This window comes from Salvelinus alpinus, chromosome 17, assembly GCF_045679555.1.
Source record: "Salvelinus alpinus chromosome 17, SLU_Salpinus.1, whole genome shotgun sequence".
Lineage (NCBI taxonomy): Eukaryota > Metazoa > Chordata > Actinopteri > Salmoniformes > Salmonidae > Salvelinus > Salvelinus alpinus.
In genome coordinates, this window is record NC_092102.1 from 45,139,612 (window position 1) to 45,155,179 (window position 15,568).

At 49.5% G+C, this 15,568-nt stretch overlaps 1 protein-coding gene across 2 annotated transcripts in view; it reads left to right on the plus strand.

Moving 5' to 3' along the window:
* The window catches only part of LOC139543026 (bcl-2-like protein 1), a 48,089-nt gene that overhangs the window by 13,951 nt on the left and 18,570 nt on the right, over nucleotides 1-15,568 (plus strand). The gene's annotated exons all lie outside the window — the stretch shown is intronic.

Below are 15,568 nucleotides of genomic sequence, written 5' to 3' on the forward strand. Positions count from 1 at the left end.
CCGCCCCGTAGCACTCACTTCCGTCATCATGAAGTGCTTTGAGAGACTAGTCAAGGACCATATCACCTCCACCCTACCGGACACCCTAGACCCACTCCAATTTGCTTACCGACCCAATAGGTCCACAGACGACGCAATCGCAACCACACTGCACACTGCCCTAACCCATCTGGACAAGAGGAATACCTATGTGAGAATGCTGTTCATCGACTACAGCTCAGCATTTAACACCATAGTACCCTCCAAACTCGTCATCAAGCTCGAGACCCTGGGCCTCGACCCCGCCCTGTGCAACTGGGTCCTGGACTTCCTGACGGGCCGCCCCCAGGTGGTGAGGGTAGGTAACAACATCTCCACCCCGCTGATCCTCAACACTGGGGCCCCACAAGGGTGCGTTCTGAGCCCTCTCCTGTACTCCCTGTTCACCCACGACTGCGTGGCCATGCACGCCTCCAACTCAATCATCAAGTTTGCGGACGACACTACAGTGGTAGGCTTGATTACCAACAACGACGAGACGGCCTACAGGGAGGAGGTGAGGGCCCTCGGAGTGTGGTGTCAGGAAAATAACCTCACACTCAACGTCAACAAAACAAAGGAGATGATTGTGGACTTCAGGAAACAGCAGAGGGAGCTCCCCCCTATCCACATCGACGGGTCAGTAGTGGAGAAGGTGGAAAGGTTTAAGTTCCTCGGTGTACACATCACGGACAAACTGAATTGGTCCACCCACACAGACAGCGTTGTGAAGAAGGCGCAGCAGCGCCTCTTCAACCTCAGGAGGCTGAAGAAATTCGGCTTGTCACCAAAAGCACTCACAAACTTCTACAGATGCACAATCGAGAGCATCCTGTCGGGCTGTATCACCGCCTGGTACGGCAACTGCTCCGCACACAACCGTAAGGCTCTCCAGAGGGTAGTGAGGTCGGCAGAACGCATCACCCGGGGCAAACTACCTGCCCTCCAGGACACCTACACCACCCGATGTCACAGGAAGGCCATAAAGATCATCAAGGACAACAACCACCCAAGCCACTACCTGTTCACCCCGCTATCATCCAGAAGGCGAGGTCAGTACAGGTGCATCCAAGCAGGGACCGAGAGACTGAAAAACAGCTTCTATCTCAAGGCCATCAGACTGTTAAACAGCCACCACTAACATTTAGCGGCCGCTGCCAACAAACTGACTCAGCTCCAGCCACCTTAAAAATGGGAATTGATGGAAATTATGTAAAAATGTACCACCAGCCACTTTGAACAATGCCACCTAATATAATGTTTACATACCCTACATTACACATCTCTTATGTATATGTATATACTGTACTCTATATCATCTACTGCATCTTGCCATCTTATGTAATACATGGACCACTAGCCACTTTAAACTATGCCACTTTATGTTTACATACCCTACAGTACTCATCTCATAGGTATATACCGTACTCTATACCATCTACTGCACCTTGCCTATGCCGTCTGTACCATCACTCATTCATATATCTTTATGTACATATTCTTTATCCCTTTACACTTGCGTGTATAAGGTAGTAGTTGCGGAATTGTTAGGTTAGATTACTTGTTGTTATTACTGCATTGTCGGAACTAGAAGCACAAGCATTTCGCTACACTCGCATTAACATCTGCTAACCATGTGTATGTGACTAATAAATTTGATTTGATTTGAAACATGATGACAACACCACCCCAATGGGTGTTGCTGGGCAGCTTCAATGTGGTGCTCTTATTCTTCTCACTTTGCTTGGTGATTTAGATTGCTGCTATAACTTGATGACCCTTCACATACCTAACCATTTCCTTGGTTCTCTTATAGAGTGTTTCCATTGTTTTCAGTGCCATGATGTCCTTGAGGAGCAGATTCCATGCATGAGTAGCACAGCCAATGGGTGTGATGTGAGGGTAGGACTCCTCCACTTTAGACCAAGCAGCCTTCATGTTGGCAGTATTGTCTGTCACTAGTGCAAATACCTTCAGTGGTCCAAGGTCATTGATGACTGCCTTCAGCTCATCTGCAATGTAGAGACCGGTGTGTCTGTTGTCCCTTGTGTCTGTGCTCTTGTAGAATACTGGTTGAGGGGTGGAGATGATGTAGTTCATTATTCCTTGCCCATGAACATTCGACCATCCATCAGAGATGATTGCAATACAGTCTGCTTTCTCTATGATTTGCTTGACCTTCACTTGAACTCTGTTGAACTCTGCATCCAGCAAATGAGTAGATAAAGCATGTCTGGTTGGAGGGGTGTATGCTGGGCGAAGAACATTCAGAAATCTCTTCCAATACTCATTGCCTGTGAGCATCAGAGGTGAACCAGTTGCATACACAGCTTGAGCAAGACATCAGCATTTCTCTGACTACGTTCCTCCATTGAGTCAAAAAAACGTCTGATTCCAGGAGGACCATGGGCCGTTGCTATCGACAAGGTGTCTGATTCATCATTTTCACCTCGAATAGAAGTAGAGGGACTTTTGTCAGAGGTTGCTTGTTGTGAGCACTGAGGGAACTTTATGCACTTGGCCAGATGTTTCTGCATCTTTGTTGCATTCTTCACATGATTTGGCACCGTTTTTGCACATGTACACAGTTTTCCTTCTACATTAGCTGCAGTGAAATGTCTCCACACATCAGATAGTGCCCCTGGCAATTTCCTGTAAAGATTAGGGAAGAAATGAGTAAAAATAATAATAAATACAATTCCATGTACAGATAAATAGTTAAGCAGTTAGATTAAACAACTCCTAATGTTTTAAAATGAAACATGTATGGAAACAGGTGAATTAACACTCCTCAGTTAGCAGGCTCAAGCAAGCTAAAACCCACATGGTAGCTAAAAATAACTAGCAGAAATTGTTAACAAGTTAGAAATTATTTAAACACACTTTGCTGTAGGCTACTATTTACTAGTTAACAAAAAATTATGTATGTCATATAAAATATATTCACCCCACCCAGTATTGTAATCAAAGCTTAACAGAAAGCATGTAGTCCTTGGCTCAGACAGTGTAGTAGTTTGGGCTCAATAGCATCTCATTAGTATGCAAGATCTTGAGAATCAGCTGTACATGTGAAGGAAGAGTGCAGAGGGTTGCAATTCCATTGAATTGGGGATAGTTTAACCAAAATATGCCACAAGACCTTACCTTGTCTATCCCAAAAAAAGGTTCACTGTTACAAGCTAACTTTTTACATACATTTAAGCAAAATTCCCCAAATTCCATGGCTTAACATCCCATGGAAAATTTCCGGGAAAATTCCGGACCTTTTGCAACCCTACTAACCACTATTGTGTGCTCAAAAACAATGACCCCCATTGTCTGTACACGTTATGGTAGTCCATCGTATCCAATGATGACTTCCACTTCTGAGTTAACGGTGACTGCGGAGTCCAATCCGAGGTCCACAAACTTTTTTGCAGGTGGGGCGTATGCAGTGTGTGTTGACGGGGGCAGCCACAGTTGGATGTCTCCTGTTTCTTTGTGCTCCTCTCCTCTGTACACCGCTCTGGCAGAGCTGCCGCCACGTGGAACGGTCGGCAGCTGCAACCTCTAGGTCTGTGGGTTTAATGCTGCACTTCTTCAGCAACGTTTTCAGCTGGTCCTTGTAGTGCTTCATCTGCCCCCCCCTACAGACTGCCGGCCAAGATGTAGCTGGCCATACAGGATCTTACGCTGCAAGCACTCCTGAGACATTCTAATGACCTGCCCAAGCCAGTGCAGTTGGTGTTGGTGACCATGGCCTCCATACTTTTGCAGTTGGTCTTAGCAAGTATTTCTGTATGGGTCAGAAGTTTACATGCACTAAGTTGACTGTGCCTTTAAACAGCTTGGAAAATTCCAGAAAATGTTATGGCATTAGTAGCTTCTGATAGGCTAATTGACATGATTTGAGTCAATTGGAGGTGTACCTGTGGATGTATTTCAAGGCCTACTTTCGAACTCAGTGCCTCTTTGCTTGACATCATGGGAAAATCCAAATAAATCAGCCAAGACCTCCACAAGTCTGGTTCGTCCTTGGGAGAAATTTCCAAACGCCTTAAGGTACCACGTTCATCTGTGTATAAACATAATGTATAAACATAATGGGACCAAACAGCCGCCATACCACTCAGGAAGGAGACTCGTTCTGTCTCCTAGAGGTTAACTTACTTTTGTGCGAAAAGTGCAAATCAATCCCAGAACAACAGCAAAGGATCTTGGGAAGATGCTGGAGGTAACAGGTACAAAAGTATCTATATCCACAGTAAAACAAGTCCTATATTGACATAACCTGAAAGGCCGCTCAGCAAGGAAGAAACCACTGCTCCAAAACCGCCATAAAAAAAGCCAGGCTGGTTTGCAACTGCACATGGGGACAAAGATTGTACTTTTTGGAGAAATGTCCTCTGGTCTGATGAAATCAAAATAGAACTGTTTGGCCATAATGACCAACGTTATGTTTGAAGGAAAAAGGGGGAGGCTTGCAAGCCAAAGAACACCATCCCACCCGTGAAGCACGGGGGTAGCAGCATCATATTGTGGGGGTGCTTTGCTGCAGGAGGGACTGGTGCACGTCACAAAATAGATAGCATTATGAGGGAGGAAAATGATGTGGATATATTGAAGCAACATCTCAAGACATCAGTCAGGAAGTTAAAGCTTGGTTGCAAATGGGTCTTCCAAATGGGCAATGACCCCAAGCATACTTCCAAAGTTGTGGCAAAATGGCTTAAGGACAACAAAGTCAAGGTATTGGAGTGGCCATCACAAAGTCCTGACCTCAATCCTATAGAAGATTTGTGGGCAGAACTGAAAAAGCGTATGCGAGCAAGGAGGCCTACAAACCTGACACTGTTACACCAGCTATGTCAGGATGAATGGGCCAAAATTCACCCAACTTATTGTGGGGAGCTTGTGGAAGGCTTCCCAAAAATAAATAATTCTCTCTACTATTATTCTGACATTCACATTCTTAAAATAAAGTGGTGATCCTAACTGACCTAAGAGAGGGAATTTTTACTAGGATTAAATGTCAGGAATTGTGACACTGAGTTTATAAATGTAGTTGGCTAAGGTAAGGTGTGGTGTATGTAAACTTCCGACTTTAACTGTACCTTTGACTATTGGATGTTCTTATACAGACGTTAGTATTGCCAGCCTGATCTCGGGAGTTGATAGGCTTGATGTCATAAACAGCGAGGTGCTTCAAGCATTGCTAAGAGCTGCTGGCAAACGCAGTAAAGTGCTGTTTTTTTTAATGCTTACGAGCCTACTGCTGCCTTCCATCGCTCAGTCAGACTACTATATCAAATCATATACTTAATTATAATAAACACACAGAAATACAAGTCTTTGGTCATTAATATGGTAAAATCCGGACTATCATTTCGAAAAAACAAAACGTTTATTCTTTCTGTGGCAACCCTAAGTCTAAATATTGCTGTTACATTGCACGACCTTCAATGTTATGTCATAATTATGTAAAATTCGGGCAAATTAATTACGGTCTTTACACAGTTCACAACGAGTCAGGCGGCCCAAACTGCTGCATATACCCTGACTCTGCTTCCACTGAACGCAAGAGAAGTGACACTTTCCCTAGTTAATATTGCCTGCTAACATGAATTTCTTAACTACATATGCAGGTTTAAAAAAATATACTTGTGTATTGATTTTAAGTAAGGCATTGATGTTTATGGTTAGGTACATTTGTGTAACGATTGTGCTTTTTCCGCAAATGCGCTTTTGTTAAATCACCACCCGTTTGGCGAAGTTGAAGTAGGCCGTGATTCGATGATAAATTAACAGGCACGGCATTGATTATATGCAACGGAAAACAAGCTAGTTAACCTAGTAATATCATCAACCATGTGAGGTTTGATTGTTTTTTATAAGATAAGTTTAATGCTAGCTAGCAACTTACCTTGGCTCCTTGCAGCCACAAGGTCCTTTTGATGCTGCACTCGCGTAACAGGTGGTCAGCCTGCCACGCAGTCTCCTCGTGGATTGCAATGTAATCGACGTCCAAAAAGGCAGATTACCGATTGTTATGAAAACTTGAAATCGGCCCTAATTAATCGGTCGACCTTTAGTGTTTATGCACTGAGAAGTGTAGCATAATGCATCTTGGCTAGGGGGATACGGAGAGACATGAGTCTTTCACTTTTTGGTGAGGCTGGGTAAAAGGCTGTTCTTAATTGCCGGTCCCACACTGTGCTGATGTTGTCCACCCGGAGGGTAACCTTTTCCAGAAGGTGTAGCCTTCTCCCTCCACTTTCAGGGAACCTTCATCCAGGAACCTGGTTTCACTCAGGGCGGACATGTCAATGTTGTAGAGCCTTAGTTTTGCAGCAATCAAAGCTGTTCTCCTTTGGGGTCTATCGTTATTATCGTCATTGTCCAAAAGAATTCTGATGTTCCATGTTGCCAGTTTCAGAGGAATTATTTTCTTTAGCATTTTTTGACCGCTGAGTGAAACTCCCGATAGGTTCGGTAGCCTATCCAGGATGGAGTGAGTGGGCAATTTTTAGGCCACCTTTTCCTCGGCCTCTCCCCAGCTGGGGTGAGCAGTGTGGCTCCTAAATAGGGCTGCTCAGTCACACAGGGGTCTGCCGAGAGCAGCTGCCACTCAAGTCCCAACTGCTGGCGGCCATAATAGTCCTGTGTCGCTGGCGTGCAGGGGCTCCCGGTGCATCCCCGTCACCAGATACCCCAACGCCGCCAGACTTTAGTCCGGTTTCTAGTTGATGGCTTCACCGAGGTCAGAAGTGGATAGTGGATACCAACAGCACTGCTTCACTGTCGGAAGGGGAAACCCAGGACGCCCAGTATCTTCCACAGGAGGCCGCCGGGTCCAGTCTGTCGGCGACCGCCCACTGCTCGCCGCCAGCACTGCTTTTGTCTCAGGGGTGTGCTCACATAGCCTTTGTCATACCAGACTAACCCACAAGGCAGCGGGACAGTGATTGATGGCTGCCAGGATGTGTCCACACAGAGTGGGGCCCACTGCTGCTCCGAGATCCCCTGCCGGTTAGCCTGGAGTTTCAAGACAACCAGTTAACGTGTACTGCCGTGAGTGGAGACTTGTGTATGAAGCTGCTCCCCAATTCATAACAAGGGCTAGCCGGCGGCAGCGAGCTGTTAGCAAGCACATGGTAAGCGGGCATGCAACTTACCTCTACCTAGGCACTATTGCACTAGACCTGTCACATGCACCCCTGCGGTTGCTTACCCACACGTGCACACGGACACTTTCAAGTTTGTTTTGTCTTTTGCAATAAAGCATTTCCTTATGTGTTCAGTCTTGCACACACTGCATTGTCTGTGTGGGGGTTGTTTGTGGTTGATGGCATGTCAGTGACTGAGTGAAAATGTCAGTAAACAGATGGTGTGATTCTGTCTCCCTCAGCCTTGTCACAAAACCGTCAGTCTGGGACAGTAGGTTTGATGCTGAAGAGAGAGAGAGAGATTGGGCCATTCCATTGCTCCAGAGTTGCAGGGGGTGGGGGGGCTCAACTCGCCTTCAAGGAAGGTTGGGATGTTCCACTCCTCCAGGGTTGCAGGGGGATCCAGCCACCATCACGTGTGCACTACAGACTGGATGAGATGGGAGTATGTAGCTGGGAGAAAAAAAACACTGTCTATGCACATCTGTGTATGTACATGTGTAATGGGGTCTTGCCCGATGGAGCAGTCCATTTAGTGGCAACTCCCCCTCTCTCCTCTATTTATAGCCTCTATCATCCAGTGATGTGAAAGGGGGACCTGCAGCAGGGAGGGAGGAGGGGCTTGGTGTTCAGCAGCAGGAAGGAGGGGCTTGGTGTTCAGCAGCGTGTAGGGAGGAGGGGCTTGGTGTTCAGCAGCAGGGAGGGAGGAGGGGCTTGGTGTTCAGCAGCAGGGAGGGAGGAGGGGCTTGGTGTTCAGCAGCAGGGAGGGAGGAGGGGCTTGGTGTTCAGCAGCAGGGAGGAGGGGCTTGGTGTTCAGCAGCGTGTAGGGAGGAGGGGCTTGGTGTTCAGCAGCAGGGAGGGAGGAGGGGCTTGGTGTTCAGCAGCAGGGAGGGAGGAGGGGCTTGGTGTTCAGCAGCAGGGAGGGAGGAGGGGCTTGGTGTTCAGCAGCGTGTAGGGAGGAGGGGCTTGGTGTTCAGCAGCGTGTAGGGAGGAGGGGCTTGGTGTTCAGCAGCAGGGAGGGAGGAGGGGCTTGGTGTTCAGCAGCGTGTAGGGAGGAGGGGCTTGGTGTTCAGCAGCGTGTAGGGAGGAGGGGCTTGGTGTTCAGCAGCGTGTAGGGAGGAGGGGCTTGGTGTTCAGCAGGGAGGGAGGAGGGGCTTGGTGTTCAGCAGCGTGTAGGGAGGAGGGGCTTGGTGTTCAGCAGCAGGGAGGGAGGAGGGGCTTGGTGTTCAGCAGCAGGGAGGGAGGAGGGGCTTGGTGTTCAGCAGCAGGGAGGGAGGAGGGGCTTGGTGTTCAGCAGCAGGGAGGGAGGAGGGGCTTGGTGTTCAGCAGCAGGGAGGGAGGAGGGGCTTGGTGTTCAGCAGCAGGGAGGGAGGAGGGGCTTGGTGTTCAGCAGCAGGGAGGGAGGAGGGGCTTGGTGTTCAGCAGCAGGGAGGGAGGAGGGGCTTGGTGTTCAGCAGCGTGGAGGGAGGAGGGGCTTGGTGTTCAGCAGCAGGGAGGGAGGAGGGGCTTGGTGTTCAGCAGCAGGGAGGGAGGAGGGGCTTGGTGTTCAGCAGCGTGGAGGGAGGAGGGGCTTGGTGTTCAGCAGACACGGTCTGGGCATCATGTACTGTAAAGCAGTTTCATCAACAGGACTACAGCAGTGTAGCTACAGTTTGTCCCTGAAGACATGTATGCCTATCCTACAACCAGGGCTGTTTGAGCAGCGTTGGCTAGCTACTACGAGGGCCAGAATAACTCTGCTAGCGACACCGTGAATGTCAGCTCTGGGGTCTGTTAGTTGGTAGAGGAACTAGGGCAGTGGTCTGGGGTCTGTTAGTTGGTAGAGGACCTAGAGCAGTGGTCTGTGTGTTGGTGGAGGAACTAGAGCAGTGGTCTGTGTGTTGGTGGAGGAACTAGAGCAGTGGTCTGTGTGTTGGTGGAGGAACTAGAGCAGTGGTCTGTGTGTTGGTAGAGGAACTAGGGCAGTGGTCTGTGTGTTGGTGGAGGAACTAGAGCAGTGGTCTGTGTGTTGGTAGAGGAACTAGGGCAGTGGTCTGTGTGTTGGTAGAGGAACTAGAGCAGTGGTCTGTGTGTTGGTAGAGGAACTAGAGCAGTGGTCTGTTAGTTGGTAGAGGAACTAGAGCAGTGGTCTGTGTGTTGGTGGAGGAACTAGAGCAGTGGTCTGTGTGTTGGTGGAGGAACTAGAGCAGTGGTCTGTGTGTTGGTGGAGGAACTAGAGCAGTGGTCTGTGTGTTGGTGGAGGAACTAGAGCAGTGGTCTGTGTGTTGGTGGAGGAACTAGAGCAGTGGTCTGTGTGTTGGTGGAGGAACTAGAGCAGTGGTCTGTGTGTTGGTGGAGGAACTAGAGCAGTGGTCTGTGTGTTGGTAGAGGAACTAGGGCAGTGGTCTGTGTGTTGGTAGAGGAACTAGGGCAGTGGTCTGTGTGTTGGTAGAGGAACTAGAGCAGTGGTCTGTGTGTTGGTGGAGGAACTAGAGCAGTGGTCTGTGTGTTGGTAGAGGAACTAGAGCAGTGGTCTGTTAGTTGGTAGAGGACCTAGAGCAGTGGTCTGTGTGTTGGTGGAGGAACTAGAGCAGTGGTCTGTGTGTTGGTGGAGGAACTAGAGCAGTGGTCTGTGTGTTGGTGGAGGAACTAGAGCAGTGGTCTGTGTGTTGGTGGAGGAACTAGAGCAGTGGTCTGTGTGTTGGTAGAGGAACTAGGGCAGTGGTCTGTGTGTTGGTAGAGGAACTAGGGCAGTGGTCTGTGTGTTGGTGGAGGAACTAGAGCAGTGGTCTGTGTGTTGGTAGAGGAACTAGAGCAGTGGTCTGTGTGTTGGTGGAGGAACTAGAGCAGTGGTCTGTGTGTTGGTAGAGGAACTAGAGCAGTGGTCTGTGTGTTGGTGGAGGAACTAGAGCAGTGGTCTGTGTGTTGGTGGAGGAACTAGAGCAGTGGTCTGTGTGTTGGTGGAGGAACTAGAGCAGTGGTCTGTGTGTTGGTAGAGGAACTAGAGCAGTGGTCTGGGGTCTGTGTGTGTTGGTAGAGGAACTAGAGCAGTGGTCTGGGGTCTGTTAGTTGGTAGAGGAACTAGAGCAGTGGTCTGTGTGTGTTGGTAGAGGAACTAGAGCAGTGGTCTGTGTGTGTTGGTAGAGGAACTAGGGCAGTGGTCTGTTAGTTGGTAGAGGAACTAGGGCAGTGGTCTGTGTGTGTTGGTAGAGGAACTAGAGCAGTGGTCTGTGTGTTGGTAGAGGAACTAGGGCAGTGGTCTGTGTGTTGGTAGAGGAACTAGAGCAGTGGTCTGTGTGTTGGTAGAGGAACTAGAGCAGTGGTCTGTGTGTTGGTAGAGGAACTAGAGCAGTGGTCTGTGTGTTGGTAGAGGAACTAGAGCAGTGGTCTGTGTGTTGGTGGAGGAACTAGAGCAGTGGTCTGTGTGTTGGTGGAGGAACTAGAGCAGTGGTCTGTGTGTTGGTGGAGGAACTAGAGCAGTGGTCTGTGTGTTGGTGGAGGAACTAGAGCAGTGGTCTGTGTGTTGGTGGAGGAACTAGAGCAGTGGTCTGTGTGTTGGTGGAGGAACTAGAGCAGTGGTCTGTGTGTTGGTGGAGGAACTAGAGCAGTGGTCTGTGTGTTGGTAGAGGAACTAGGGCAGTGGTCTGTGTGTTGGTAGAGGAACTAGGGCAGTGGTCTGTGTGTTGTTGGAGGAACTAGAGCAGTGGTCTGTGTGTTGGTAGAGGAACTAGAGCAGTGGTCTGTGTGTTGGTGGAGGAACTAGAGCAGTGGTCTGTGTGTTGGTAGAGGAACTAGAGCAGTGGTCTGTTAGTTGGTAGAGGACCTAGAGCAGTGGTCTGTGTGTTGGTGGAGGAACTAGAGCAGTGGTCTGTGTGTTGGTGGAGGAACTAGAGCAGTGGTCTGTGTGTTGGTGGAGGAACTAGAGCAGTGGTCTGTGTGTTGGTGGAGGAACTAGAGCAGTGGTCTGTGTGTTGGTAGAGGAACTAGGGCAGTGGTCTGTGTGTTGGTAGAGGAACTAGGGCAGTGGTCTGTGTGTTGGTAGAGGAACTAGGGCAGTGGTCTGTGTGTTGGTGGAGGAACTAGAGCAGTGGTCTGTGTGTTGGTAGAGGAACTAGAGCAGTGGTCTGTGTGTTGGTGGAGGAACTAGAGCAGTGGTCTGTGTGTTGGTGGAGGAACTAGAGCAGTGGTCTGTGTGTTGGTGGAGGAACTAGAGCAGTGGTCTGTGTGTTGGTGGAGGAACTAGAGCAGTGGTCTGTGTGTTGGTAGAGGAACTAGAGCAGTGGTCTGGGGTCTGTGTGTGTTGGTAGAGGAACTAGAGCAGTGGTCTGGGGTCTGTTAGTTGGTAGAGGAACTAGAGCAGTGGTCTGTGTGTGTTGGTAGAGGAACTAGAGCAGTGGTCTGTGTGTGTTGGTAGAGGAACTAGGGCAGTGGTCTGTTAGTTGGTAGAGGAACTAGGGCAGTGGTCTGTGTGTGTTGGTAGAGGAACTAGAGCAGTGGTCTGTGTGTTGGTAGAGGAACTAGGGCAGTGGTCTGTGTGTTGGTAGAGGAACTAGAGCAGTGGTCTGTGTGTTGGTAGAGGAACTAGAGCAGTGGTCTGTGTGTTGGTAGAGGAACTAGAGCAGTGGTCTGTGTGTTGGTAGAGGAACTAGAGCAGTGGTCTGTGTGTTGGTAGAGGAACTAGGGCAGTGGTCTGTGTGTGTTGGTAGAGGAACTAGGGCAGTGGTCTGTTAGTTGGTAGAGGTACTAGAGCAGTGGTCTCTGTGTGTTGGTAGAGGAACTAGAGCAGTGGTCTGTGTGTTGGTAGAGGAACTAGGGCAGTGGTCTGTGTGTTGGTAGAGGGACTAGGGCAGTGGTCTGTGTGTTGGTAGAGGAACTAGAGCAGTGGTCTGTGTGTTGGTAGAGGAACTAGAGCAGTGGTCTGTGTGTTGGTAGAGGAACTAGGGCAGTGGTCTGTGTTTGTTGGTAGAGGAACTAGAGCAGTGGTCTGTGTGTGTTGGTAGAGGGACTAGAGCAGTCGTCTGTGTGTGTTGGTAGAGGAACTAGAGCAGTGGTCTGTGTGTTGGTAGAGGAACTAGAGCAGTGGTCTGTGTGTTGGTAGAGGAACTAGAGCAGTGGTCTGTGTTGGTAGAGGAACTAGAGCAGTGGTCTGTGTGTTGGTAGAGGAACTAGAGCAGTGGTCTGTGTGTTGGTAGAGGAACTAGAGCAGTGGTCTGTGTGTTGGTAGAGGAACTAGGGCAGTGGTCTGTGTGTTGGTAGAGGGACTAGAGCAGTGGTCTGTGTGTGTTGGTAGAGGAACTAGAGCAGTGGTCTTGGGTCTGTTAGTTGGTAGAGGAACTAGAGCAGTGGTCTGTGTGTTGGTGGAGGAACTAGAGCAGTGGTCTGTGTGTTGGTGGAGGAACTAGAGCAGTGGTCTGTGTGTTGGTGGAGGAACTAGAGCAGTGGTCTGTGTGTTGGTAGAGGAACTAGAGCAGTGGTCTGGGGTCTGTGTGTGTTGGTAGAGGAACTAGAGCAGTGGTCTGGGGTCTGTTAGTTGGTAGAGGAACTAGAGCAGTGGTCTGTGTGTGTTGGTAGAGGAACTAGAGCAGTGGTCTGTGTGTGTTGGTAGAGGAACTAGGGCAGTGGTCTGTTAGTTGGTAGAGGAACTAGGGCAGTGGTCTGTGTGTGTTGGTAGAGGACCTAGAGCAGTGGTCTGTGTGTTGGTAGAGGAACTAGGGCAGTGGTCTGTGTGTTGGTAGAGGACCTAGAGCAGTGGTCTGTGTGTTGGTAGAGGAACTAGAGCAGTGGTCTGTGTGTTGGTAGAGGAACTAGAGCAGTGGTCTGTGTGTTGGTAGAGGAACTAGAGCAGTGGTCTGTGTGTTGGTAGAGGAACTAGGGCAGTGGTCTGTGTGTGTTGGTAGAGGAACTAGGGCAGTGGTCTGTTAGTTGGTAGAGGTACTAGAGCAGTGGTCTCTGTGTGTTGGTAGAGGAACTAGAGCAGTGGTCTGTGTGTTGGTAGAGGAACTAGGGCAGTGGTCTGTGTGTTGGTAGAGGAACTAGAGCAGTGGTCTGTGTGTTGGTAGAGGAACTAGAGCAGTGGTCTGTGTGTTGGTAGAGGAACTAGAGCAGTGGTCTGTGTGTTGGTAGAGGAACTAGAGCAGTGGTCTGTGTGTTGGTAGAGGAACTAGAGCAGTGGTCTGTGTGTTGGTAGAGGAACTAGGGCAGTGGTCTGTGTGTGTTGGTAGAGGAACTAGAGCAGTGGTCTGTGTGTTGGTAGAGGGACTAGAGCAGTGGTCTGTGTGTGTTGGTAGAGGAACTAGAGCAGTGGTCTGTGTGTTGGTAGAGGAACTAGAGCAGTGGTCTGTGTGTTGGTAGAGGAACTAGAGCAGTGGTCTGTGTGTTGGTAGAGGAACTAGAGCAGTGGTCTGTGTGTTGGTAGAGGAACTAGAGCAGTGGTCTGTGTGTTGGTAGAGGAACTAGGGCAGTGGTCTGTGTGTGTTGGTAGAGGAACTAGGGCAGTGGTCTGTTAGTTGGTAGAGGTACTAGAGCAGTGGTCTGTGTGTGTTGGTAGAGGAACTAGAGCAGTGGTCTGTGTGTTGGTAGAGGACCTAGAGCAGTGGTCTGTGTGTTGGTAGAGGAACTAGAGCAGTGGTCTGTGTGTTGGTAGAGGAACTAGAGCAGTGGTCTGTGTGTTGGTAGAGGAACTAGAGCAGTGGTCTGTGTAGGTAGAGGAACTAGAGCAGTGGTCTGTGTGTTGGTAGAGGAACTAGGGCAGTGGTCTGTGTGTTGGTAGAGGGACTAGAGCAGTGGTCTGTGTGTGTTGGTAGAGGAACTAGAGCAGTGGTCTTGGGTCTGTTAGTTGGTAGAGGAACTAGAGCAGTGGTCTGTGTGTCGGTAGAGGAACTAGAGCAGTGGTCTGGGGTCTGTTAGTTGGTAGAGGAACTAGAGCAGTGGTCTGTGTGTTGGTAGAGGAACTAGGGCAGTGGTCTGTGTGTTGGTAGAGGAACTAGAGCAGTGGTCTGTGTGTGTTGGTAGAGGAACTAGAGCAGTGGTCTGTGTGTGTTGGTAGAGGAACTAGAGCAGTGGTCTGTGTGTTGGTAGAGGAACTAGAGCAGTGGTCTGTGTGTGTTGGTAGAGGAACTAGAGCAGTGGTCTGTGTGTGTTGGTAGAGGAACTAGAGCAGTGGTCTGTGTGTTGGTAGAGGAACTAGGGCAGTGGTCTGTGTGTTGGTAGAGGAACTAGGGCAGTGGTCTGTGTTTGTTGGTAGAGGAACTAGGGCAGTGGTCTGTGTGTGTTGGTAGAGGGACTAGAGCAGTGGTCTGTGTGTGTTGGTAGAGGAACTAGAGCAGTGGTCTGTGTGTTGGTAGAGGAACTAGAGCAGTGGTCTGTGTGTTGGTAGAGGAACTAGAGCAGTGGTCTGTGTGTTGGTAGAGGAACTAGAGCAGTGGTCTGTGTGTTGGTAGAGGACCTAGAGCAGTGGTCTGTGTGTTGGTAGAGGACCTAGAGCAGTGGTCTGTGTGTTGGTAGAGGACCTAGGGCAGTGGTCTGTGTGTTGGTAGAGGGACTAGAGCAGTGGTCTGTGTGTGTTGGTAGAGGAACTAGAGCAGTGGTCTTGGGTCTGTTAGTTGGTAGAGGAACTAGAGCAGTGGTCTGTGTGTTGGTGGAGGAACTAGAGCAGTGGTCTGTGTGTTGGTGGAGGAACTAGAGCAGTGGTCTGTGTGTTGGTGGAGGAACTAGAGCAGTGGTCTGTGTGTTGGTAGAGGAACTAGAGCAGTGGTCTGGGGTCTGTGTGTGTTGGTAGAGGAACTAGAGCAGTGGTCTGGGGTCTGTTAGTTGGTAGAGGAACTAGAGCAGTGGTCTGTGTGTTGGTAGAGGAACTAGAGCAGTGGTCTGTGTGTGTTGGTAGAGGAACTAGGGCAGTGGTCTGTTAGTTGGTAGAGGAACTAGGGCAGTGGTCTGTGTGTGTTGGTAGAGGAACTAGAGCAGTGGTCTGTGTGTTGGTAGAGGAACTAGGGCAGTGGTCTGTGTGTTGGTAGAGGAACTAGAGCAGTGGTCTGTGTGTTGGTAGAGGAACTAGAGCAGTGGTCTGTGTGTTGGTAGAGGAACTAGAGCAGTGGTCTGTGTGTTGGTAGAGGAACTAGAGCAGTGGTCTGTGTGTTGGTAGAGGAACTAGGGCAGTGGTCTGTGTGTGTTGGTAGAGGAACTAGGGCAGTGGTCTGTTAGTTGGTAGAGGTACTAGAGCAGTGGTCTCTGTGTGTTGGTAGAGGAACTAGAGCAGTGGTCTGTGTGTTGGTAGAGGAACTAGGGCAGTGGTCTGTGTGTTGGTAGAGGAACTAGGGCAGTGGTCTGTGTGTTGGTAGAGGAACTAGAGCAGTGGTCTGTGTGTTGGTAGAGGAACTAGAGCAGTGGTCTGTGTGTTGGTAGAGGAACTAGGGCAGTGGTCTGTGTTT